A 26,374-nucleotide genomic window follows, 5' to 3' on the forward strand; every position below is an offset into this window, starting at 1 on the left:
TACCAGATAGGTAAGCATCATCGCATTTTTGATGCTCATGGGAAGATCTTGCATGCCTCCAGGAGACTAAGAACTGGGATTAGCATGCAGATAACATTTCCTCTGGTCATTCCATGGGAGAACTTGAAATGTAAAAAAAGACTAAAGAGCTAACTAGCCCTAATTACGTAATAAGCTTCTATCCAGTAAGAGTTAAGGTCTTTTATTTCTTCTCATGGGCAAGCAGTTAAGTAGATTAAATGCTTTCTGCTGATATTAGTGATGTGCTCAAGTCCATATTACCGCATGTGGCCTCATTCAGCAGACTATTTTCATGTCCTTTTAAATTGGAAAGACCTGATCAAATTATGTCAGTTTATTTTTATGCAAAAGCAAATGCAGCTTATGACATCGCCCCATTTGTTTTCAAGGGACGTGACTTTGGTGACGGCTGGTTTGGCATAGACACTCAGTGCAGCAGGCGGACTGAAATATTTCCTAGGAGAACCGCAGGTGGAAGAGAAAGGCTACCACCTCCACTCTCGAGAGAAAAAAGGGATAGAGAGATAGTTTGGCTAGACAATGACCTGGCTGTAAGTTATAATTAGGTATTTAAAGGCACTGTTCTTGTGAACTAATTATAAACCCACTTACTTGTAAAGATGATCTTTACTCTTAATATAATTTTTGTTAGCAGTTATACCACAACTGACTCAAATTTTACGGGAGAATTAATACAAGTATCTTTTTAAAATCAATAATGCCTTTCCTCCTTGCTGTCAATGAGAACACGCTTAGGAAAAACGACAGTTGTTCTTTGAATAATGGGTTTGAGTTGCCCAGGTTCATATATATGTGGTTTTTTTTTTTTTTTAACAGTTGCATAGTACAGTACTACAAGGGGCTTCCCAAGTGGCTCAGTGGTAAGAGATTCCACCTGCCAATGCAGGAGATGCAGGTTCGATCCCTGGGGCAGGAAGATCCCCTGGACTAGGAAATGGCAACACACTCCAGTATTCTTGCCTGGGAAATGCCATGGACAGAGGAGCCTGGTGGGCTACGGGCTTGCAACAGAATTGGGCACTACTTAGCAACTAAGTTGGGCACTACTTAGCAACTAAACAACAGTACTACGAGATCCACAACTGACTGAATCCAGATTTAACCAACCACATGTGTGTCAAGTGATGGGCACACTGTAAAGTTATAGGCAGATTTTTTATTATTTGGGAAGTGGTGCTGACCCTTGCATTGTTCAACTGTGTTGATTTATCAATCATCATCCGCCTAAGCAAACAGATTGAGGGCAGGGTGAGGCAGAGAGAAGAGGGAGGAGAAACATACCAGAAACAAATGTCTAACGAGTGCAAATGCCTCCACATGATCTCCTGATGGCATTCAGTCGGTGTGCCTCTTCCCCTGGAGGCACCCAGGGCAAACCTGGGCAGTAGTGGAACGTAAGTATGCACATCCACATACGTATGCACACACCTGGCATTAGAAACGATCATGCAGCCCAGTTTTCACTGTGGCGTCTTTCACAATAGCCAAGATGTGGGAGCAGCCTAGATAGATGTCCATTACCAGAGGGATGGATAAAGAAGATGTGGTACATGTGTACAATGGAATATTGAGTGAGTGAGTGAAGTCACTTAGTCGTGTCCAACTCTTTGTGACTCTGTGGACTGTAGCCTACCAGGTTCCCCCGTCCATGGGATTTTCCAGGCAAGAATACTAGAGTGGGTTGCCATTTCCTTCTCCAGGAGATTTTCCCAACCCAGGGATTGAACCTGGGTCTCCCACATTGTCAGTTCAGTCACTTAGTCGTGTCTGACTCTTTGCAACCCATGAATCGCAGCATGCCAGGCCTCCCTGTCCATCACCAACTGCCGGAGTCTACCCAAACCTATGTCCATTGAGTTGGTGATGCCATCCAACCATCTCATCTTCTGTCATCCCCTTCGCAGATGCTTTACCATCTGAGCCACCAGGGAAGTCTAACAATGGAATATTAGCCATAAATGAGAACAAAGTAAGGCCATTTACAGAAATGAAACGTGGATGGACCTAGAGATTACCATATTAAGTGAAGTAAGTCCAACAAAGAAAGACAAATATTATATGGTATCACTCATTTGGAATCTAATCTTTAAAAATGATACAAATGAGCTTATTAGCAAAACTGAACCAGACTTACAAAAATCAAAAACAAACATGGTTACTAAAGGGGAAACGTGGGAAAGGGGAGGGATAAATCCGGAGGTTTGGATTAACATACACATACTACTATCAATATATATGGTAGATAACCAACAAGGACCTCATGTATGGCACAGGGAACTCTACTCAATATTCTGTGATACACTATATGAGAACAGAATCTGAGAAAGAATGAATATGTGTATGACTAAATCACTTTGCTATACACCTAAAATGAAGACACCATTGTGAATCAGCTATACTCCAATAGAAGTTTTTTAAAAAGAGCTGAGCTGCCCTGCTACAGTTCCCCGAAGTCCCTTAGTGAGCCCTTCTTGCCCATCTGGACATAGCTTGGCAGGAGTCAATATTTCCAGGGATCAGTGAAACTTGAAAGTCCCCCAGGTGGGCCATGATCAGAGCATGAGAAATACAAAGACAGATGTCGAAAACGAACACATCCCACCCACAAGGTAAGTCTTACTTTATTTCTCTAAACATGAGTGTGCTAACAGCTGTCTTTTAACAAGAGCATACAGAAGATGGATTTCCTTTTGGTTTCTTTATGAAAATCCAGAAAGTGTCCGTACACATAAAATAACTTTGTCCAGCCAGAGCCAGTCTGATGCAACTGATGTCTGCTTAGACATGACCCCTCTCACCATTCCTGGCCCTTCGTCTTGCTTACCAAACCTTCTCAAATTCTGCTTTAAGCTAACCCCTCTTAAGGTGCAACCTGTACTACAGTGCTGGTTTATAGGCGTGTAGGGGAGTTCCTCCCTCCAGGCTTCATGTCACAGTTACCTGGGGAGATTATCAAAAATGTATACATTTTATTCCCAAATTTGCCTTCTTGGTGCTCCTAGGCATCTTGTCTTTTGCAAAGAAAATAAAGTGGCTCCAGCAGGCTGGGAGAGTAGGGTGCCTTGCTTCCCCAGACACTTGCTAGATTTAAACCAGCAAATTAAAGCTGTCAAGGAAATTAAACATACCGTGCATTTAAGCTCGATTACTGCCACAGTGTAACCTTCTGCCTTGACCCCCATTATATTTTCTCCCTTGAGCCTCATCTGGAGCCTCAGGATTTCCTGAGTCGTATTTTAACTTCCCAAACCACCACCCCCGACCCCTGCCCGCCCCGAGCCCTGAAGTTTTCTGCCACATTTTCTTCTTTCTGCTGATGAGTCATTGCAGGCCTTCAGGGGGCTGTTTTGATGGCCAGTGTCCCACTGGGCACTGCTGGAGGTAGGCTGGTGGGGCAAAGCTGCCTCCCACAGGAACCGAGGCAGAGCCGACAGATTCTAAAGTGACCACTGAGGTGTATTGTCTCTGCCCTCTCACATTGTCAGGCATTTTAAATGCTATGGATTCTCTCAGACGGAGTGGAGGTGTTTCTGTGAAACACATTCTCAAAGATGCCTGTTTCAATGGGGCTATCACACACTCATACCCAGACATGTCAGAGGCTGGACAGGAATCACTTTTCCTACAAGTCCCGGGTCACTTGTCAACACTGAACAGAATCCTTTGTCCTGTGACAGCATACCCCAATCCCTTTGCTACTCTTGTCAGATGACACAGAAAGAAAGAAAATGAGCCCATGAGTCCTCAGCTTTACCCTGAGAGCTAAAACACAGCTTGGATGATTCCATTTCTGAAGAAAATTTCTATTATATGCTCTGATCATGGGCACCAAATTCTGTTTAATTATAAGACCACATTCTCAGTAACTGAAACCTGAAGCTTTCTGTTAGCTTTTCTTTAAGCCAATCCTTTCTTTTACTGCCCCAGCAAAGAGAATCTGGTTCCTACTATTAAACATGCTTTGTTTATTCACGGTACAGCAGCTTCCTTCAAGGAGTTTTGCTTTTTTCAGACCTGGAGTTAGTGACGGATACAGTATGGAAATAGCCTCATTTGGACAGAAAGAAACTGTGGGAAAGGACAGTTGAGCTGTGTTCCACCCGACGCCCCGGGGGAGGAAAAGTAAAACACGCCTTCAACAGGAGAAGACATGGGCAGGGCGCCCCCTTGTGGTGGTGTACCGGGAGCAGCATTGCCCTGTGGTCCTGCCCTGAGTTCGGGGAAAATTCCATGGACAGAGGAGCCTGGTGGGCTGCAGTCCATGTGATCGCTAAGAGTTGGACACAACTGAGCGACTTCACTTTCACTTTTCAATTTCATGCACTGGAGAAGAAAATGGCAACCCACTCCAGTGTTCTTGCCTGGAGAATCCCAGGGACGGGGGAGCCTGGTGGGCTGCCATCTATGGGGTCTCACAGAGTCGGACACAACTGAAGCGACTTAGTAGCAGTAGCAGCAGCAGCAGCTCACCAGTGGACGGTCTTGGGCAAGTTATTGACTCTCTTTGTGTCTGTTTTCTTAGCTTTAAAATGGGAGTGGCTATCTACAGGTTATCATAAAGATTCATTGAAATAACGAGTGTAAAGCCTTTAGCTCCGTGCTTGGCACATAAGGCTCCATGTATGTCAGCTCATCTATAAGCTAGTCTCTGTGCTGGATCCAAAATAAAACAGTAAACCTTGCAGGCTGGTGACATCTGTCAGACCACGCTGCTGGCTAGAAGAATGGATGTGTTTTTCTTAAATCCATGTTGGCACAGGGGCAGACATTCTGTGCATCTTTGGTCATTTTTATGATCTATGGACATAGATCCCTTGACATTTCATGTACCCCAGCCTGGGGATAAAGGAGAGGCCTCTAGCCTAAAGGCACCCAGGGGTGACCATTTTCCGGAGGAAATTTCCAAAAAGACTAAATTCACGAGAAAGCAGACTGAGAGATATTGGCTTTAGTGTCTGCATCATCAACTACAGGAATGGAAACGAGTGATTTTATGGTCTGGGCGATTATCTGATGTGTCCTTTAAGCAGAAATTCATTCCACTCTTTAAAAAGAAGTTCAAGGTTGGCCTACATATGTACAGCATTTCTTTTCTGGAAACATCTTTTGACATTCAGCTAAAAGAAGGAAGGAAGGCCCCAGAAAAACTACGTCAGCGTTCCGTTTCCCCACTGTTGTCATGTCGCTGTTATTTATGATGTCCAAGCAAAGCCAGCATTTGTAAAGGACTGTCCAGACAAGAAGGATCAGGCTAGTAATAACAGTGGATCTGCCCCACCCCAAATCCCAAACTTTAGTTTTCTAAAAATTGCACTATGCATTATTTTTTTTAACAAACTATAGGCCATGCATATTTCTTCTTAAAATCCCTCCTAGCAGAGAGCTTCCCGGTTTTGTCATTAGCTTTTTGTCCTTAGGCAAATTACATAATTTTTCTGTGTCTGGTCTTTCATGTTTCAAAGGAAAATAATCTACACCCTGGCTGCCTCCGAGTCTCGGTAAGTAAAATGGGATGCTTGGACCTCAAAAGAGCACTGGGAAGTGCCAAACGCTAAAGAAGTGTGGGTTGCTTACTAAAACCTTGATTTTCAGCTGTTCCCACCCAGCATCGAAGGGATTCCTTTATATCTCACCCCCGTTTCTTCTACGGGCCCATCCTTATCATACTAGACGGTGCCATCACCCCCTCTACCCTCTCGTCCAAGGAAAAAAATTCCCCACAGACAGTTGGAGGCCGCTTGCCATCTTGGAGGTGAAGCAAAGGCAGGAGGAAGAGATGGTCCCAAAGTGCTCAGGGAAGGGGACAGCCAGGCTTAGAGGCAACCATGAGGGAAAGGACTCAGAGAGCATTTCCAGGACCTGAAGAGAGCACTCCTGGTCAAGCCTCTGGATGCAGTTCATCCGAGGATCACAGGTACCTCTCAATGTGCAGAAACTAAATATATACTAACTCTCAATATAGAAACTGCTCTCCACCCACCTGGGAAGACTCATAAAAATAATGAAACACACTCTGTTCAGGGCCGAGGATGAGCTAGAGGCATGTCCATGTCCTTACTGTGTCTGGGTGTCCTAGCATTAAGACTGACAGAGGACCACAGAAATGGTCCAGGTCTTAGGATTTCATGAGTCAATGTGAGCACAATGACAGTTATTCTAGAAAGGCAGGATACTGATTACAGGATGCAATCTGAGGATGTTCCTTCAGACACAGGGATGCCTGGACACTCCAGCTCCACTCACTGCTGTTGTTCAGTCGCTCAGCTGTGTCTGACTGCGACCGCTTGGATTGTAGCGTGCCAGACTTCCCTGTCCCTGGTCCACTCGCTAGAAACAGCATTATTATCCCAACGAAGGGAGACTGGGGCAACCACCTCTATACTCCCCTTTGGGGCGTTTCACTGGCCTTACTTTCCCTTCAGAAAAAGCAAGATAAAGAGCTGGAAGTGGGCCTGTCTCCACCCAGGCTTAATGCTGAGTTGGTCTAAGCCACCTACTCATATGCTTATTTTTCTTTGGGATCCACCAGGCTCTTTACTACAGGTGAGTGCTCACCCCCTCAACACACACACACACACACACACACACACACACAGCTGCCCTCACGTACCTGCCACTCACCAGCTATGTTAGATGAGACACTTTGAAGACCTCACAAGGAGGAAGGGGTACAAACCACAATCTACACCCCCAACCCTGCCTGGGCTTCCTTCAGGTCCCTGTTCGGTGTTCCTCCTCCCCGAGGTAGAATGAGGGTGAATGAGAGGCACAGAGAGGCTGACGTTGCCACTGGAGGGAGAGCAGTTAACTCTACCAAATGCCAACCTTACAAAGTGTGCGTGGCAGGAGGAGGCAGTTAGGAGAAAGGACAGATTCTTCCTTTGGAAGCCATTCAAACCTGTCTCTCTCTGTGACAAATGATCCGACAGTAGCCTTGGCCCTGGGCGGGTGTCGCCTTCTAAGCCTTAATTCCGCAAGCAAAACCACACCAGACATTGGCCTAAACTTTCACTGTGGGGTTTTTATCGAAGTCTCCTTACGCCTGGTAAGAGGTCTCTCCCCCTGAATTCAGTCAGGACAGGGAGTTCAATCCCACCTTATTACTCACTGCGCTTTCACTGGCCTACCCATCTTTCTCTTCTCCAACCATGCCAGCGTCTTTTGCAGCTGAAAACCTTCACACAGTATCGCCGATGCCAAGAACACTTTCTTCCCCAAATCTCCTCGTGGCTCAGCTTTTCTCGTCTATCAAGTCTCCACTTAAATGTCTCGTCAGACACTCACAGATTTAGAATGGTTGCCAGGGGGAAGGGATAGTTAGGACGTTTGGGAAGGTCATGTATACACAACTATATTTAAAATGGATAACGAACAAAGACCTATTGTACAGCCCATGGAACTCTTCCCAGTGTTATGTGGCAGCCTGGATAGGAAGGGAGTGTGGGGAACGGATGCAGGTATATGTATGGCTGAGTCCCTTCGCTGCTCACCTGAAACTACCACATTTTTAATCAGCTTACCCCAACACAAAATAAAAAGCTTAAAGTTACAAAAAATTAAATAAATTTTTAAATGTTTCCTCAAAAGACTTCCCTGATCCCGTATCTAAAGGAGATCCCCTGTCTTTCCTTCTCCCAGCATCTCTTCTTTCCTTTCTGAGAACTGATGGAGATGGGTATTTATACATTTGTTTTCCTTACTGTCTTGCCCACACCCAGCCCTGAGTGGTCAGGAACCGTGCCTATTTAGTTCACCAGGTTGCATCGGGACCTAGGATTTTACCAGGCTTTTAGGACACTCTTATGACATATATGAACCTGTCCTCCACTTAAAGCTCCCATGTGGGACCAGTAGAAATTCACAAGAAAAAAATCCAAATAACTAGACACATGAAAATATGTCAGCCTCACTCATAGAGAAATGCGAAATTTTTTCAAAGTGGCGTTCAGAGACTTGATGGCACTTGATAATAAAATACTATGGACCAGGAGTATAAACTGAGACTATATTTTTGAAAGCAAGCTCTCAGCATTTATCAAGATTTGAATCACTTGAACCTGCCCCCTAACTCAGCCCCAGGCTCATGCTGTTGGCCTTCAACCACCAGCCTCTCGCAACCACCCCACACTGTACCCACAGGCAGATCGATGTTTCTTAGCTCACTCATTAGAATAGCTGAATTACTAGTCAGTTTTTCCAACTCTGGAAGGCAGAAAGCAGTTACCAGGGGTCGGTTAATTCCCCAAAACCAACAAGTAAATGCACTCTGCTTTGTACATTCCCATTTTTATTTGATCGAGTCAGACGCTCCACTGTTCCCATCCACTTGCTTCTATGGCAATGCATTTTCTTGACTAGTCCTTTCTGTTCTCTGGGATTCTGAATCTGGAAAGGAAAGAAGGAATAATACTTTTCTAAGCACTAACTGCTGTGTTTGGCAACCCTTTTATTCTTCTCTGCCAGTTATCAGTTAATCGTCGCGCGGGTCCAAATCCATGCTTTTCTGCCCTGCTTTGTGATGCTGGAGCTGGACTCTGAACATTGCACCTGCTGCTTTTGGCGCCCTTAGGAGTTAACTACTTTCAACTAATTATCAGTTATTTATGTTAAATTCTACCTATTCCAATAACCAGCATGGTTTCTTTTTCCTGCCTGGACCCTGCCTGATAGAACATCTCAGTAGAGTCTCATGCAACTTGGCACAGCATCTGTTCCAGCCTGTAACCATTCTCCCCCAGCCTCTTTCAGCAAATCCCTTGCTGGCTCAGATGGTAAAATATCTGCCTGCAACGCAGGAAGAGACCCAGTTTCTATCCCTGGCTTGGGAGGATCCCCTGGAGAAGGGAATGAGAACCCACTCCCATATTCTTGCCTGGAAAATTCCATGGACAGAGGAGCTTGGTGGACTGTACTCCTTGGGGTCACAAAGAATCGCACATGACTTCAAGACTAACACTTAGCTTAACACTTTCCTTTTGGCAATTGATCTAATTCCCTACTTTGCTAAGATTGGGACTTTCCTGTTTAGAAATCATTTCCCCTTCCCCACCTCCTCAACTAAGTCCTGCACTCCCAATCTTAATACCTCTACACTGTTTAATGAGGACCCCTCTTCTGGAGCCCTTCATCCCACTTCCTTCTTATTCCATCAACAATAACCTCATTTCTTAGATCTCTAGTTTTTCCTGCTTCACTCCTCCTTCTCACAGAGGACAAAGATTTGCCACCTCTATCATGAAATTTGTTGAAAACGTTTTCTTACCATCACTACCATTAAAATACCACCTTCTTGCCACCCCTGCAATTCCCAGGTGTCGCAGTGGTAAAGACTCTGCCTGTTAACGCAGTAGATACAAGAGACACAGATTTGATCCCTGAATCGGAAAGATCCACTGGAAGAGGAAATGGCAACCCACTCCAGTATTCTTGCCTGGAGAACTCCATGGACAGAGGAGCCTGGCAGGCTGCAGTCCATGGGGCCGCAAAGAGTTGGACATGACTGAGTGACCAAGCGTGCCACCTCTGCCCAACAGACATCAAGAGTGAGTGGTCTCGACTCACTTGGCCTTACAAGTCTGGTTTCTTTCCCCATCACACTGCTGGGACTACTCTCTCAGGGACATCCCAACTCACCCAGTGACCAGTGCTCACACACCAATGGTCACACTGGAGTCTTCATGTTCTAGCTTCCCAACCTGCCTTCTTCCCACCCCCGATGGCATATTTTTCTAAAAATTCTGTCCTTCCCGTCTCTTCTTTTTGGTTTAATTCACAAGCTAACGTGTGTGTGTGTGTGTGTTTGCACACGCGCTTGGTAGCTCAGTTGTGCCCAACTCTTTGCAACCTGGTGGCCTGTAGCCTGCTAGGCTCTTCTGTTCATGTATACAATAATATTACTGTAGACTTGACCTTTCTCCTGAACTCCAGAACTGAGTTTCTGACTTCCTGCTGGAAATTTCCACATAGCTCAAAAGGTCCAAATCTGAATTCACCTTCTCTCCTCACAAGCCTGTTTTCCTTCTCTTAACATCCTACTCAGGCTTAAAACCCAGCTCTCCTTGATTTTCCTTCCCATTCCCCTCCCTCTTCTCAGTCATAAACTAGGAATAATAGTACATAACCCATAGGATTGTGTGGGGATAAAAATTTATTGTTAAACCATTAAGAGAGTTAATTTTTATTACTATGATTCCCTCAATTAGTGGAAATCTGGCAATCGTATTTCTTACATGCACTCATCCCTGCATGAATTTTTCCATCAGTGTCTCTAACCTAGGTCTGACCCTCACCGATGTGAACCTGAGCCGCTCTCATTGGCCAGCATCTATCAACCATCTACAGTATGCAATATGTTTTGCATAATAAGGTAATTCATATTCAGTCTCAAATAGTTCTACATTTTACTCAGGTGGAAAAGGCAAACACACAAATTGAACACAACCCAAAATGAACTCAGAGCTGTACCAGAGATTAGGAATCGCAATAGCATTTCCCAGCCTCCCCTATCCAAATCTGAGAGTATTGTCAGATTCATCTTCAGAAACCATATCTGATCATTTAAGTCAGAGCTCACATATTCTTAGGCCAATAGAGGCCAAAGAGGGAATAAAATGGAATGAAATAGATTTGTAGAAGGCAATCAGGAGTGATGTGGACAGTGGCTAACTGAACGTGATGAGTGTACACCCTAAAAGGGCATGAAACTTAGTTTCACCTCTATGGGAAGCAAGGTGAGTCCTACTAGATCCTCCAACTTTTTCAAAGAGAAACCATATGTACATGAACCATCTCATCTGAGCCAAACAGAAAACATCAGTAGGTAACATCGTGTTCTTTGGCTACCATTTTGAGAGCCCTCATTTATGTCACTTTTCTGCTCAAAAACCTTTAGAATACCCTCATTATCTGCAAAATAAAATCTGAATTCCTCAGTCTGGCATGAAAGGTTCTATGTAACCCAACGACCTTCCCAACCCACTCCTCACTTTCACATATCATAGCGCAATCATAATTCTACTGCAGGAGGCCATTGCTTCTCTCGCCTCCTGGCCTTTGGTCACAATGTATGCTGGGCCCAGGATGCCATCAGCATTCAAATATTGTCTATTTTTCAGGGTTTTACTCAATATCTCTGCTTTCCCAAAATTCCCCAATTTCTTCTTTTTGCTAAGCTGAAGCTGCCATTTCATACTATTCATGGGGAAAGAAGGCTGAGTGCCAAAGAATTGATGGTTTTGAACTGTGGTGTTGGAGAAGACTCTTGAGGGTCTCTTGGACTACAAGAAGATCAAACCAGTCAATCCTAAAGGAAATCAGTCCTGAATATTCATTGGAAGGACAGATGCTGAAACTGAAGCTCCAATAATTTGGCCACCTGATGCGAAGAGCCAACTCACTGGAAAAGACCCTGATGCTAGGAAAGATAGAAGGAAAAGGGGACAATAGAGGATGAGATGGTTGGATGGCATCACTGACTCAGTGGACATGAGTCTGAGCAAGCTCTGGGAGATAGTGCTGCAGTCCATGAGGTCGCAAAGAGTCAGACATGACTGAGTGACTGAACAACAGCAACAAAGCTGAAGTGACCACCTCTTTTACACACTTCCATTGCTTGTCCTTATACTCTGGCACATTCCACTGTAAATTACAAATGTGACTTGCCTTTGTTGTTAAACAGCCATCTCCTAGAGCACTGGGACTGAATTTCAGTTATGCCTGCATATCTAAGAGCACATGTTAGTAAATAACGTATGTGTGTTTACCTATTGCATGAACACATTGTCTCAGTTAGCTCAGGCCGCTATAACAAAACTGGGTGGTTTAGACAATGTTATATCTCACAACTCTGGAGGCTGGAAAGTTCAAAAACAAGGCTCCAGGCAGACTTGACTCTTGGTGAAGACACTTCCCACCTTGTAGAAGGCTGCCTCTTCGCCGTTTCCTCACATGGCAGAGAGTGAGCTCTCATGTTTCTTCCTTTCTTTATAAGGACATTCATTCCATGATGAACTAATCTAACTATGTCCCCCAAGCCTCACCTCCAAATACCACACTGAGGATTTGGGCTTCAACATATGAAACATTCAGTTCATAGCAGACTTGAATGACAAATGTTATTGAAATGCTTTCCCACACCTTCTCTCCTCAAAAAAAGACTAGCCTAAAGGACTCTTTCCCTTTCCTGCTGTATTTAAAGTGGATAACCAACAAAGACTTACTGTGTAGCACAGGGAACTCTGCCCAGTGTCATATGGCAGCCTGGATGGGAGGGGGGTTTGGGAGAGTGGACGCCTGTGTACGTATAGCTGGGTCGCCTTGTTGTGCCCCTGAAGTTATCACAACACTGTCCATCAGCTGTACTCCGATACAAAGCCAAAAGTTTAGGGTTCAAAAAAATAAATAAATAAATAAAAATATTTTACCTATTCCCAAGCCCCCCAAAAATCATGCTGTCTAGGAAAAGAGGCCACTGAAATCTTAGTAGAAGAAACTTTAGGCTGATTGACCATGAATAAAACAGACATTTCAGCAATACTTGCCATACACTATTCAGATTCTCTTCCTGGCAAAGCTGAAACAAGGAAACAATTTACACTATTTACACTGTCTAATTAGATAGAGTGAGTTTAATGTATGACACCTCCTGCAGCTGAAGCAGCCTAGGAGAAGGATTTGTTTTGTTTTGTTTTGAAGCATTACAATGATCAGGATGGTGATAGTGGGTGGAGAGTTGGAGAAAGAAAGAAGAGAAAGAGTTAGAGAGGGAAATTATAAGACTGGAAGCAATACCCAAAGGAAAAGGCAGTGTATTCTAGGTTTCTTGCCATATTTACCTGACTCAAAGAGCAACCAGTTGATTCTACCCTTGAACTTGATTGTCAAGGTGATACCCTTTTAAAGACATTTCCTGCTCCAGAGAAGATAGATAGAGGGGCCCTACCTAACTGAGTCTGTACCGCGGGGGTGCTTTGGAGTGTGAAGGTGAGAGCTATGTGAGGGGCTTTGAATCCACATATCACATCAAACCAGGCATGGGTCAAATCATGTCATTCAACGAGGCCCATGAAGGGATAAAAATTAAAATACTGATAAATGAGTGCATTTGTCAATGGGAAGCTATTGAGTGTGCTCAAATCCACTCCTACCTTTAGGGGATTTTGATAAGACTCCGTGTCTTCTAGCCAACTTGTTGTTGTTGTTACTATTGTTTAGTCACTAAGTCATGTCTGACTCTCTGTGACCCCGTGGACTGTAGCCCATCAGATTCCTCTGTCCATGGGATTTCCAAGGCAAGAATACTGGGGTGGGTTGCCATTTCCTTCTCCAGGGCATCTTCCTGACCCAGGGATTGAACCTGTGTCTCCTGCATTGGCAGGAGGATTCTTTACCACTGAGCCACCAGGGAAGCCCCAGCCAACCTATTAGCCACAGTCAAAGTAATGTTTAATGCTGCATGTCTTTGGAGGCATCTCTTTTCTGTGTTCTTGAATTTCTCTTTGTATCTCTCCCTCCCTGGGATTCCACCAAGGATTCTGGACTGACCTCTGGCCGAGTTTGCAGAGGTTCTTACCTAGTATCCTTTGCACACTCTATCTCAACACCCACTTCTCTTCACTCCAGGTCTCCTGGAGGCAACAGTAACTTTTATCCCAAGATACTTGTATAGTTTTGTGAGAGGAAGAGAAGAGAAGAGAGAGGAGGAGAAAAGGGTGAGAAGTGGGAGGGGAGTGGGGAAGAAGGGCATTTAGGAAGAGAGTTGGGGGGCAGAGGAGAAGGGAAGACCATGAAAAGTTCCCAGTCAGTCACAGGCCCAGTGTCCCTTCTGTGTTTTAATGTCTCAGACAACCTGAAAACGGGCCTGTGGGAAGTTGTAACACCTACCAAACCCTTGACAGCCGCTATTCTTCACAGAGGCTGTGAACAATTGCCTGACTGCCAGTGTCTGACTGAAATAATAGCTGTACCTACAGGATCATTTGGAAGACAGATGGTGGAGGCAATCCCCATTCATCTGCCAGCAGCCATTTCATAATTCTCACTGTCCTGTCAGGCCCAGGAGGGGCAGGCACAATGCAACCTTGCTAATTAGCCAAGCTCATTAGATAAATGTTTTAAAGACAGAACTTCTGTCCCATGCCTCTCCTGCTCCTCCACCCAGCCCCACCATGCCAAGATGCTTTGGAGTATACCTTTGGCACCCTCAGAAAAAGCAAGTATCCAAAGTCTAAAAGCCTTGATTTTTTGCTAGGTGGAGGTTATTTTTATTTTTTTTCACTTTTTCACTTTGCTCTCCTTCCCAGGTAGGTCTTGTAGCTCCAAAAATAGGTCATTGGTCCTCCCTACTGTTTGCTGTTTCCATGATCTGGCCCATCAGTATTCCATATTTCAAAGGCTGGATGCGTTGCCATCCTCTATTTGAAGTATCAGACACATCTGTTTATCATTTGTATAGCATGCATTAAGCCAAGACTTCACTCAAGGCAATGATCATGAATTTAGAGAACTTTTGAGAGCTCCATGTCATTCCAGCACATATGAGAGTTCTAGTTGTCATTCAGAAGCAATCTATGAGAGCCTACTAAGTGGATATGAACAGGAATGAGGGTGGAGAGAAGCAGGGAAGCCCTATAAGCGAGGGCGGCTTACTGAGCTTTGATCTTCACTTCAATACTCTGCAAACACCATCTTGAAATCCTTAATCATGCTGAACAAAAGGACGGCATTTTCATTTCCTCCTCGGCTCTACATGACTGAGTGACTTTCAGTTTCACTTTTCACTGGCCCTGTCACTTGGCAGTTTGTTCTGCTACAGTTGTTGGGTAAGGGGAGCATTCACAAGGGCTCAGGAAGGAGTACCTCCTGAGCCAAAGCTGAGAGGCTAGATGCTCCAGACAGAGCAGAGATGAACCAGTGAGAAGAGGCAACGATGAGTACTTGCGGCAAGGGAGACATAAGTGGTAAATATTTTTACTGACTATTTGAGCTCTACCCCAGGCATGGCCTGCTTTCAAGGTGCTGACAAAATCAAATGTGCAAGCCTCAAGGCTGGAGATGGTCCCCAATCACTGTAAATTCAGCACGTGAATAGCATGCCCCGTGAGTCTTCCTGGGAAGCAACTGAGTGGGTCAACCACCATGTTGCCAATTTCACCGTGCACCAGACCTAAGGAGACGATGCCGTAGACGGGTCTGTGAGAAATAAGGCTGAAATGTGACATGACAATTGTAAAGCGAAGGCTTTGAATGCCAGACTGAGGGATATGGGGAAAATTGAAAAATTTGGTCAGGAGAATGACTCCTGGAGCTCTGGTTGCCCCAGGAAAAAGAAATACTCTTTCTAGACCCATGAGGCCATCTGCTCATCAGGCTAATATAACAAATAACTCACCACCACCTTCCCTTCATGGCACATCTTCCCACTACTCTCTTTCCTTGTACTGTCTCTGCCACCACAAACACACAGCAGAAAAAGTGCAGCTGTTGTCTTCAGTTTTGACCCCACGGCTGTCTTGACTTCTCTCAGACTCAAGTCACTAACCATGCTTAAATCCATTGCACTGCACACATCTGACTTCTCCCAAATTGCTTAGGTGAGCAGTCTCACTCACGACCCTGTCTATGGTAGGCAGAATTCTAAGAATGACCCCAGTAACCCTTGGCCTGGTATAATCTCTCCACTGAGAATGTAAGTAGAATCCATAAATATGACAAAATACCATTCCCATGATTATGCTATATCATATGCAGATGTGATTAAGATTACTAATCAGAAAGAGTGGGCCTAACATAGCCACATGAACCCTTTAAAAGCAGAGTTTTCTCCAGCTGGTAGCAGAAGAGCAAGTCAAAGATGGAAGCATGAGAAGGTGCTGATGCCCCAGTGAGCTCTGAAGATGGAGGGGCCTTGTGAGGAGGAATGTGGATGGCCTCTTGGAGCAGAGTGACCCCCCCAGCCGATAGCCATCAAGGACACGGAGATCTCAGATTTAAAGCTGCAAAGGCACTGAATTCAACCTCAGTAGCTTAGAAGATTCTAGCCCAGAGCCTCCCAGTAAGAGCTTAGTCTTGCCAACATCTTGATCTTGGCCTTTGGAAACCCTGAGCGTAGAACCTGGCAAGTTTGCTTGTCTGACCTACAGAATTGTATGTAGTTTCACATACAGAAATGTATGTAGTTTCAAGCTACTAAATGTATGGTAATTGGTTGTGTACCAATAGCAAATAATCTACAATTTTAGCCCCTTCCTAGCACTGTCCTGACAGTGGCTCTAGTTCTGCCACTTTAACACTTAAAGACAGGGTCAGAGTGAGTGAGTTTTAGGAGCTGCATCTGAAGGGACAATACATTAAGGGACAATACAAATAAGGGATAAGACTTGTGTTGGGAGATTATTGCAAATGACCACCATGAAGAAATAAGGTCCTAAATTTATTGACATTAGTTACAGATAAGGGCAATAGGTTTGAGAATCCTTATGAAATAAAAACTGTCCAGATGTAGCAATCGACTGGGTGAGAGAGAGACAAAGATGGCTACTCTGTTGGCTTTCGGAAGGAGCTGAGAACATTAGTCCTCTGTGATAGCATGCCCATTAAACTAATTGGAAATAAAATGTGTTTTCAACTCCTAAAGATGACTCTTTTCCAAAGATAAGAAGGTACCATATTAGTACAAATTGCTGATGGCAAGTAACAGCACTATTTCAATTCAAACCAGTGTAAGGTGGGGAGGGGGCGGGGGGTGGGGAAGGAGGATGCTTCACATTGAGAAGCAGTTGTTTCATAGACCTTAAAGACAGGAAAGCAGCAGAACCTCTGAGAGGACTGCATTGGGATATGAAAGTCCCTGGGACCAGAGAGAGGGGTCCCTCCATCCCCCATTTCTTCTTCCCCAACAACCATCCTTGTGTGCCAGTTAGCCTACTTGGCAGATGGAAGATGGCCACAGTACAGATTTAGGGTTGAAGTGGGGCCAAGTCTACTGGAATTGCTAAACCCAATTTCCAATCTTCAGGGAAAATGGTCATGTCGGTTAACATGGTTGCCTCGCCTCCCGCCCCACCACCACACTGCTGCTCTTAGGAAAGTGGGAGAAGAGTTGATTCTTCGTTCTTGAGCATGGCAGACACTCCCAGAGTTGTTGGCCCAAAACGCAGAAATGATTTTTCAAATATTAATTTTCATGGACACAAAAACATACTCTCCTTTCTATGGGGGAAGCGTAGCATCATGCCTCAAACAGCTGGACTGTAATCGTGATGTTACCTCTCCACAATGGTGTAAGTGACACTGAGGAACTTCTCTAGGTCTCACGTACCCCCAGCTATAAAACAAAAAACTTGGCCCAGGTGTCATTGACGGCTCCAGTTTTCATGCCCATGAGTCTAAGTCCTTGTGAGCAGAAATGATGCTGTATTGATTCAGTCCTCTTATTTAACTTTCCTTTGCCTCCCCAAAGATCAGAAGGAAAGCCTCTCAGCAATAATCCTCTCATCAGCTTACAAGAGGAACAAAGTCAGCCAAGGAAAATATATAGTTTGTATTCTAAGAGAGCTGGACCACCTGAAAATCTGCTTAGTACTCAAAGGACACTTACCCTGAGCCCAGTGTTAATTGGCTTAACATCTCTGCTTGGACAGGAGCAGTGGTTCTGTGAGACCAAAGTGTGTCTCCGAGTTCCACTGGGCAGCTACAGGTTGCCAGCATCCTGACTCTTTCTTGCAGTTTTCTTTAAAACCATAGAAGGTCAGAACTAATTCCTTTATATCCTATATTACAAAGCAGAGACTGAGAGAAGAGAAGGGGCTTTCTCAGGGCCATATGGATAATAGGGGGCAGAATGGGGAGTAAAGTCAAATGGCCCGACTCACGTTTTCCCCTGTCCCTTCTTCTGTGAACGAGTAAGCTATGTGATCAAGCCTGGAGCCTCAAGGATGAATCAGCATCCTTCACTGAGGCTACCTGTTCATTATGGGTTCAACTGTGACTCTTCACATTGAAAATTCATATTTTGAAGTCCTAACCCCCAATATCTCAGAATATGACCTTATTTGGAGACAGGGTCTTTACAGAGGCAATAAAGTTAAAATGAAGCCATTACAGTACACCTTAATATGACTGTGTCCTTATAAAAAGTGGGTATGTAGACACAGAGACACATGTTAGGGGGAAGCTGATGTGAAGAGACATAGGGAGAAGATGGCCACCTATGAGGCAAGAAGAGAGACCAGGTACAGCTCCTTTTCTCACAGCCCTCAGAAGGAACCAACCCAGTAGACACCTGGACTTCTTGCCTCCAGAACTGTGAAACAATAAATTCCAATTGGGCTTTCCTGGTGGTTTTACTGCAGGCAGATGGTAAAGAATCTGCCTGCAAAGTAAGATACCCAGGTTCAATCCCTGGGTTAGGAAGATCCCCTGGAGAAGGGAACGGCTACCCACTGCAGTATTCCTGCCTGGAGAATCCCATTGGCAGAGGAACGTGGAGGGCTATGGTCCAAAGGGTTGCAAAGAGTCAGACATGACTGAGCAGCTAACACACACAATGTTTAAACTATTGAGTCTGGGGTGCTTTTGTTACAGTGGCTCACACCAAAATTGTCTGCTAAACTCTTCATTTCAGAGCAACTTTTTTCACTAAAAACATTTGAAATGAGTGTAGGCAACGTGGGTGTGAGGAATTGCTCTCCTTCTTTCCTGATCTCTTACCCTTGCATCCACTACCCCTCAAAAGTCAAAAGAGCCTAGCTAGCTTCCACTGCTCCAGTAGCCTGTAATAATCCCACCATCACTGAGTAACTGCCCATGCTATCATTTCTTCTTTTAAGCTATATCCTGAAGCACGGATCATCTTGAAAAAGAAAAACATAGTTTTAAAATGTATTTTTGCAGAAGTACACTGTGACTATCTCCTATCATATATATGATTATTTCAACTATTCCCTATGATGGTTGGTTGTGTTCTCTCCATGAGCAAAGCCATCTATTTGCAGCCAACATAATGCCTCACCCATAGTGGTCACTGAGTTGCAGCACCCAACCTCTGAACAAGGAAAAAGTATGTGGGAGAACTTAAGAACATTTTAAGGTAAAGAGAAGCTAGTTTTTCGCAATGCAATCTTCTGAATATTTTGAATCTTTCAAAATTGTATTCTGTATACATCCTACATCCACTGCTGCTTCTTCTCCATGTAAAATCATGGGAATGGATTCATCAGCCATAGATCCTTTGTCACTAAACTGGAATTTATATGGAACTTCTGGTGGCATAAACAGTTCCCCCAATACCAGACCACCCTAGCATAACAAAGAATTCCAGAGTTTTAAAATCAAGTGTATCCACCATAGCAATATATTTTTGGATCCATCTCCTAGAGTAATGGAAATAAAAACAAAACTAAACAAATGGGGTCTAATTAAACTTACAAGCTTTTGCACAGCAAAGGAAACTATAACCAAAGCAAAAAGTCAACCTATAGGATGGGGGAAAATACTTGCAAATGATGCGACTGACAGGGGATTAAACTCAAAAATACACAAATAGCTCATACAGCTCAAAACTGAAAAAACAAACAACCCAAATGAAAAATGTGCAGAAGCTCTAAACAGACATTTCTCTAAAGAAGACATGAAGTGCAAGTGAAAGTGACGTCACTCAGTCATGTCCAACTCTCTGGGACCCCATGGACTGTAGCCTACCAGGCTCCTCTGTCTATGGGATTTTCCAGGCAAGAGTACTGGAGTGGGCTTGCATTTTCTTCTCCAGGGGATCTTCCCAACCCAGGGATTGAACCCGGGTCTCATGCATTGCAGACAGATACTTTACCGTCTGAACCACCAGGGAAGACATACAGACAGCAAAAAGGCACATGAAAAGATACTCAACATCACTAATTATTAGAGAAATGCAAATCAAAACTACAATGAGGTATCACCATCACCTCATACAAGTCAGAATGGCCATTATCAAAAGTCTACAAATAATAAATGTTGGAGAGGTTGTGGAGAAAAAGGAACCTCGCTACACTGTTGGTAGAAATGCAAATTGGTACAGCCACTCTGGAGAACAGTATTGAAGTTCCTTAAAACACTAAAAATAAAGCTACCATAGAGCTGACTCATTGGAAAAGACTCTGATGCTGGGAGGGATTGGGGGCAGGAGGAAAAGGGGACGACAGAGGATGAGATGGCTGGATGGCGTCACCGACTTGATGGACGTGAATTTGAGTGAACTCTGGGAATTGGTGATGGACAGGGAGGCCTGGCGTGCTGCAATTCATGGGGTCACAAAGATTTGGACACGACTGAGCAACTGAACTGAACTGATGACCCAAAAATCCCACTCCTGGGCATTTATCCAGAGAAAATCATAATTTGAAAAGACTTTTGTACCCCAATGTTCATTGCAGCACTATTTATAATAGCCACAACATGGAACAACCTGAATGCCCATAGACAGATGAGTGGAAAAATAAAATGTGGTGTATATATACATACATACATATACAATGGAATACTACTCAGCCATAAAAAAGAATGAAGTAATGCCATTTATAGCAACATGGATGAACCTAGAGATTACCACACTGAGTAAAGTAAGTCAGACAGAGAAAGACAAATGTCCTATGATATCACTTATATGTGGAATCTAAAAAAAGATACAAATGAATTTATTTACAAAGCAGAAGCAAACTCACAGACATAGAAAACCAATTTATGGTTACCAAAGGGAAAAGGTTGGGGTGGGGGATCAATGAGGCATTTGGGAGTAACACATTCACATTACTATATACAAAATAGATAACCAACAAGGACCTACAGTATAGTACAGGGAACTGTACTCAATATTTTGTAATAATTATATGGGAAACAAATCCGAAAAAGTATATATATGTATGAATCACTTTGCTATACACCTGAAACTAACACAACGTTGTAAACCAACTATACTTCAATTAAACAAATTGAAGGAGACTAATACAGGGGTCTTAGGCAGCTGACGGGAAAGTGCATCGCCTGAAGCAGAGGTTCAGAGGTGAGTAGTGAATAGTCCCCAGTGATGAGGGAATCTCCAAAGAACCCACAGAGCAATCCAAAATAAAGATTCATCCCTCAAAGAAACCTCCAAGTTAACGTTCTCACTAGTGAAGTCTATTGAACAGCTAAGAACAAAGTAACAACTGTCTTACATAAACTCTTCCAGATAATATAAAGAGAGTATGTACTTCTCAAGTCAGTTTATGAAGACATCATAGCCACAATAACAAAATCTGATAGAGACATTGCAAGATAGAAAACTGTCAGTTTTCTTCAAAAGTATAGATGGAAAATCTTAAACACAGTAGTAGCAAATTGAATCCAATGATTTGCAAAGACTCTGATGCTGGGAGGGATTGGGAGCAGGAGGAGAAGGGGACGACAGAGGATGAGATGGCTGGATGGCATTACCGACTTGATGGATGTGAGTTTGAGTGAACTCCAGGAGATGGTGATGGACAGGGAGGCCTGGCGTGCTGCGATTCATGGGGTCGCAAAGAGTCGGACACGACTGAGTGACTGAACTGAGCTGAACTGAATAACACCCTGGTTACCCTGGTGAGCTACACTGATGGCTCAGTTGGTAAAGAATATGCCTACAATGCAGGAGACCCAGGTTCAATCCCTGGGTGGGGCAGATCTTCTGGAGAAGGAAATGACACCCATTCCAGTATTCTCGCATGGAAAATCTCATGGACAGAGGAGCCTGGTAGTCCTTGGGGTCACAGACAGTCAAACACGACTTAGCAAACTAAACCACCATGAATAACATCCTAACTGAGTGGATGGACAACTGCATAAGGGTGCAACTGTGAACGTTTTAAAAATGAATCCATGTAATTCACATAGTAACTGGATGAAGGAAAAAGATAATTTGATCATCACAATGAATACAGAACAATTTTATCAAATTCAACAGTCATTCATAGCAAAAATAAAACCTTTCAGCAAACTATGATAAATATGACAGCATCTCCAAAAAGAAAAAAAAACAAAAAACAAAAACCAAACCCTGAGATCAGAAATGAGCAACACTGAACCTACTGGAAGTTCTCACTAAAGCAAGAGAATGCCAAACATCTGCCAAACGGGGAGCAGTACCAGCAGTACCAGCTCATAACTTCACCAATCAGGTAAGACCTTCCTAACTTCTCGCCCCTCCTCACCACACCAGCACTGGAGGGGAATAGTTGTGAGTGGAGTAGGGTGATGGCAGAATTAAGAAAGAAAAATCCAACCACTCAGTTGCTCCCACCTCATGTTCCTTTCCATCGAAAGTGGTCTATCATCAGCAATGCCAAACTAGGGGACAGAGGAGCTTTAAGTATTATTCTTTAAGGGATAATAGGAAATAGGAGTTTTGACTCTTACACAAGAAATTTTAGTTTCCAAGATAGTTAGTGTTATTTTGTAATATGTAATAGCCACAGAACTTTTCCTTACCTGAGAGTGAACTGAAAAATCAGAGAATCTGCTGTAGATTTTATCTAAATGGTAAGGAAAAACCCTATCAGAGAGCATATATTCATGGGGGAAATGGGAAATGAAGTTGTTTTCCATTCCACCCTATGACTAAAGTTCTTTCAAAATCCTGGCTATTTTGAAAGAACTGTTCTTAGTGTTGCTAATGTGTTCACTGCTAGTCTTCAAAGGGCAAATACTTCCTCTGGACCACACTTTCCTACATTTGTTAGAAACAGAGTCTTCCTCTTCTGTCTTCCAATACCTGCCTTTTGGCCTGGGCTGTTCCTGAACAGGCAGTGCACACATCCTGTACTGACCGAGAAGGCAGTGGGTCCACAGGGGTCACAGACGGTAGTTTCTGTGCTGGGTGTGAGCAGAACATTGCCTTGTGCTAATAACGTCAACTCCAGCCTGACCATCCCAACTCCCTTACTTTGAAGTAGAGTTGTTGTTTAGTCCCTAAGTCATTTCCAGCTCTTTTGTGGCCCCATAGACTGTAGCCAGTCAGGTTCCTCTGCCCACGGGATTTCCCAGGCAAGAATACTGGAGTGTGTTGCCATTTCCTTCTCCAGGGGATCTTCCTGATGCAGGAATAGAACCTGCACGTCCTGCATTGGCACCCCACTCCAGAACCCTTGCCTGGAAAATCCCATGGACAGAGGAGCCTGGTGGGCTGCAGTCCATGGGGTCGCTAAGAGTCGGACACGACTGAATGATTTCACTTTGACTTTTCACTTTCATGCATTGGAGAAGGAAATGGCAACCCACTCCAGTATTCTTGCCTGGAGAATCCCAGGGATGGGGGAACCTGCTGGGCTGCCGTCTATGGGTTCGCACAACTGAAGCGACTTAGCAGTAGCAGCAGCAGTCCTGCATTGGCTAGCAGATCATTTGTCACTGAGCCACCAGGAAAGTCCTTGAAGCAGAGTTAGCAGGAGCAAAGCTCAAGAATTGTGGGACAGTTGTCATTGTGTGAAGACAGAGGGATGACCCTGAAGAGTGTGGCTCGGCAAGTCTGAGACTACCACCAGGCAACCCATTCTAAGAACCTATATATTGTGCAAAAATAATACTTAACATATTGTTATAAAGACTTAATAGGTATGGTCTCTATCCTCAAAAAAAAAAAAAGAACAATTTAAAGTCAAGGATGGAACTAAAACACTATCAGATCAGATCAGTTGCTCAGTCGTGTCCGACTCTTTGCGACCCCATGAATCGCAGCACGCCAGGCCTCCCTGTCCATCACCAACTCCCAGAGTTCACCCAGACTCACGTCCATCGAGTCAGTGATGCCATCCAGCCATCTCATCCTCTGTCGTCCCCTTCTCCTCCTGTCCCTAATCCCTCCCAGCATCAGAGTCTTTTCCAATGAGTCAACTCTTCACATGAGGTGGCCAAAGTACTGGAGTTTCAGCTTTAGCAGCATTCCTTCCAAAGAAATCCCAGGGCTGATCTCCTTCAGAATGGACTGGTTGGATCTCCTTGCACTCCAAGGGACTCTCAAGAGTCTTCTCCAACACCACGGTTCAAAAGCATCAATTCTTCGGCGCTCAGCCTTCTTCACAGTCCAACTCTCACATCCATACATGACCACAGGAAAAACCATAGCCTTGACTAGACGAACCTTTGTTGGCACAATAATGTCTCTGCTTTTGAATATGCTATCTAGGTTGGTCATAACTTTCCTTCCAAGGAGTACGCGTCTTTTAATTTCATGGCTGCAGTCACCATCTGCAGTGATTTTGGAGCCCAGAAAAATAAAATAAAATAAAAAATAAAAATAAAATAAAACACTATAAAATACATGTAAAATGAATATGCAAATTTATTAAATATTGTCTTTTAGGCTTGATCTCAGCCAATGGAGAGTCCAGTGTCATTAAAGACAAAATGATTTATTAAAAGTCATTTTCTCTATATCTGACTCCAGTCCAGTCCAGATTTTTAGCAGGACATTTGATCCATTCTCTTGTTACCTCTTTTGAAGCTAGTTTCTAATCTTCTGCCTGTCTTGGAAACGTAATGCATCACTGAGGTTGTTCGGAGTTTATGTTGTGTTCACTTTTAATGTGTGCTAAATGATTGGAAATGGGAAGCAGATGGACACTTGGCCCAGAGATTAAACTCCATCTCCTTAATTAGACGGCGTTGATTAAGGCCTCCATGGGGTCCTTCTCCTCACTGCCAAGAAAAAGAGCTCTCCAGTGGGGTTCCTCAAAGCATTTGGGAACTAATGGTTTACTCTGTTCCTCCTTTGCATTTATTCACAGAACTGAACAAACAGAATCCATATTATCTTGGTCTCTCTGGTTTTTCTCTAACAGTTTCGCCACTGGACTTTCCTTTTTGGCAAGAGTTAAAACAGAATAAAGGAATTCTGGATAGCCGCTGGCTGAACTTTCCTTCCTATTCTGAGTTAGAAGAATTTAGTTGGAAAGTGGTGGGGGTGGGGGTATTCAGAAGAGAGAGCTTCAGAGCCTTAGGAAAAAGCTGGGTACTACAACCGCCTGTGGCTTCTCCTAACACGGGGGAGCAGAGCAAGAGTTTGGAGACTGACAGATGTGAGTTTGAATCTTGGCTCAGCTGGTTATTAGCTGCAAACTGTGGTGTGACGGTCAATGTTTAACAACAGATTGTTAAATAAACAAGACCTTAATTTGTAACGTGTCAATTTTTGTGGTGCAAATACTCCCACCAGGGCTGATTTTAAGCTACCAATGTGTTGTGACTAAATGCAAATTTGAAAAGAGATTAGTTCTCTTGGTTCTCATAGCCTATATAAGTTGACATCCAGCTCACTAGTAATCAGTGTAAGCACCAGTTTCACCATCTGTATGAAAGGGATAAGATATTTTGTATTATAAAGAGTAAAGTAATAGCTGCAAAGTGGTCAAAACAGAGCCTGACCCACACTTGTTGTTCAGTAGCTAAGTTGTGTCTGACTTTGTGACCCCATGGACTGCAGCACGCCAGGCTTCCCAGACCTTCACCATCTCCTGGAGTTTGCTCAAACTCATATCCATCAAGTTAGTGATGCCACCCAACCATCTCATCCTCTGTTGTCCCCTTCTCCTCCTGCCTTCAATCTTTCCCAGCATCAGGGTCTTTTCCAATGAGTCGTTTCTTCGCATCAAGGGCTCAATAAATTGTCACTACATATTACTGTTTTAAGCTGAGCTCTAAGGAAGTGACTTCACATTGCTGAGCCCTCCAAGAAGTCAGAGCCTCTGCCTTGAACATTTAACAGCTAAATATTACTACACAGGTGCCCAGGGAATGGACCCACACCAATAAAATGCATAAAGCGTCATTACATAAATCAAACTGCCAATTCACTACTTTAACTTAGTGTGTATATAGAATTACAATTTTCCAAACCTAAATTGGATTTCATGGTGCAATAAAGGATTTCTTTTGTGGTTTAGGAATGTGCTTATATGCAATGTGCTACAAAAGCATAAGTGTTAATTATATTTAAATGTGCTTAATTAATGATCTGGATTAAACATTAAATCAGGGCTGCCCCAGAAAATCCCTCACTCATGCTGATATGAGCTTATCCCTGGCCTGGTGCTCTGTACCTGACTCTCTGCAAATAGTTAGCTCTCATGTTGACCCTATGGAAGACTGCATGGGTGAACAGTAAGTGGAGAGTATATTTAACCACTCCTGAGAGAGTTCTGCCTGGAGTCCTTTAATCACAATGATAATGAGAGATTGAAAACTCACTGGGAAAGGGAGGAAGGATGGAGATGACTGGTTCCTATTTTATTGTTATACAAATTGACACACAGAGAGGTAAGGGCAAACAGGAAATTTACTAGGAGAG

At 43.8% G+C, this 26,374-nt stretch overlaps 1 long non-coding RNA gene across 1 annotated transcript in view; it reads right to left on the bottom strand.

Annotated features, from left to right (window-relative positions):
* LOC147349352 (uncharacterized) overlaps positions 1–26,374 on the bottom strand; it is a 92,485-nt gene that overhangs the window by 19,328 nt on the left and 46,783 nt on the right. The gene's annotated exons all lie outside the window — the stretch shown is intronic.

This window comes from Bos grunniens, chromosome 21, assembly GCF_055505025.1.
Source record: "Bos grunniens cultivar Pamir isolate PY7600 chromosome 21, Bosgru_T2T1.0, whole genome shotgun sequence".
NCBI classification, from domain to species: Eukaryota; Metazoa; Chordata; class Mammalia; order Artiodactyla; family Bovidae; genus Bos; species Bos grunniens.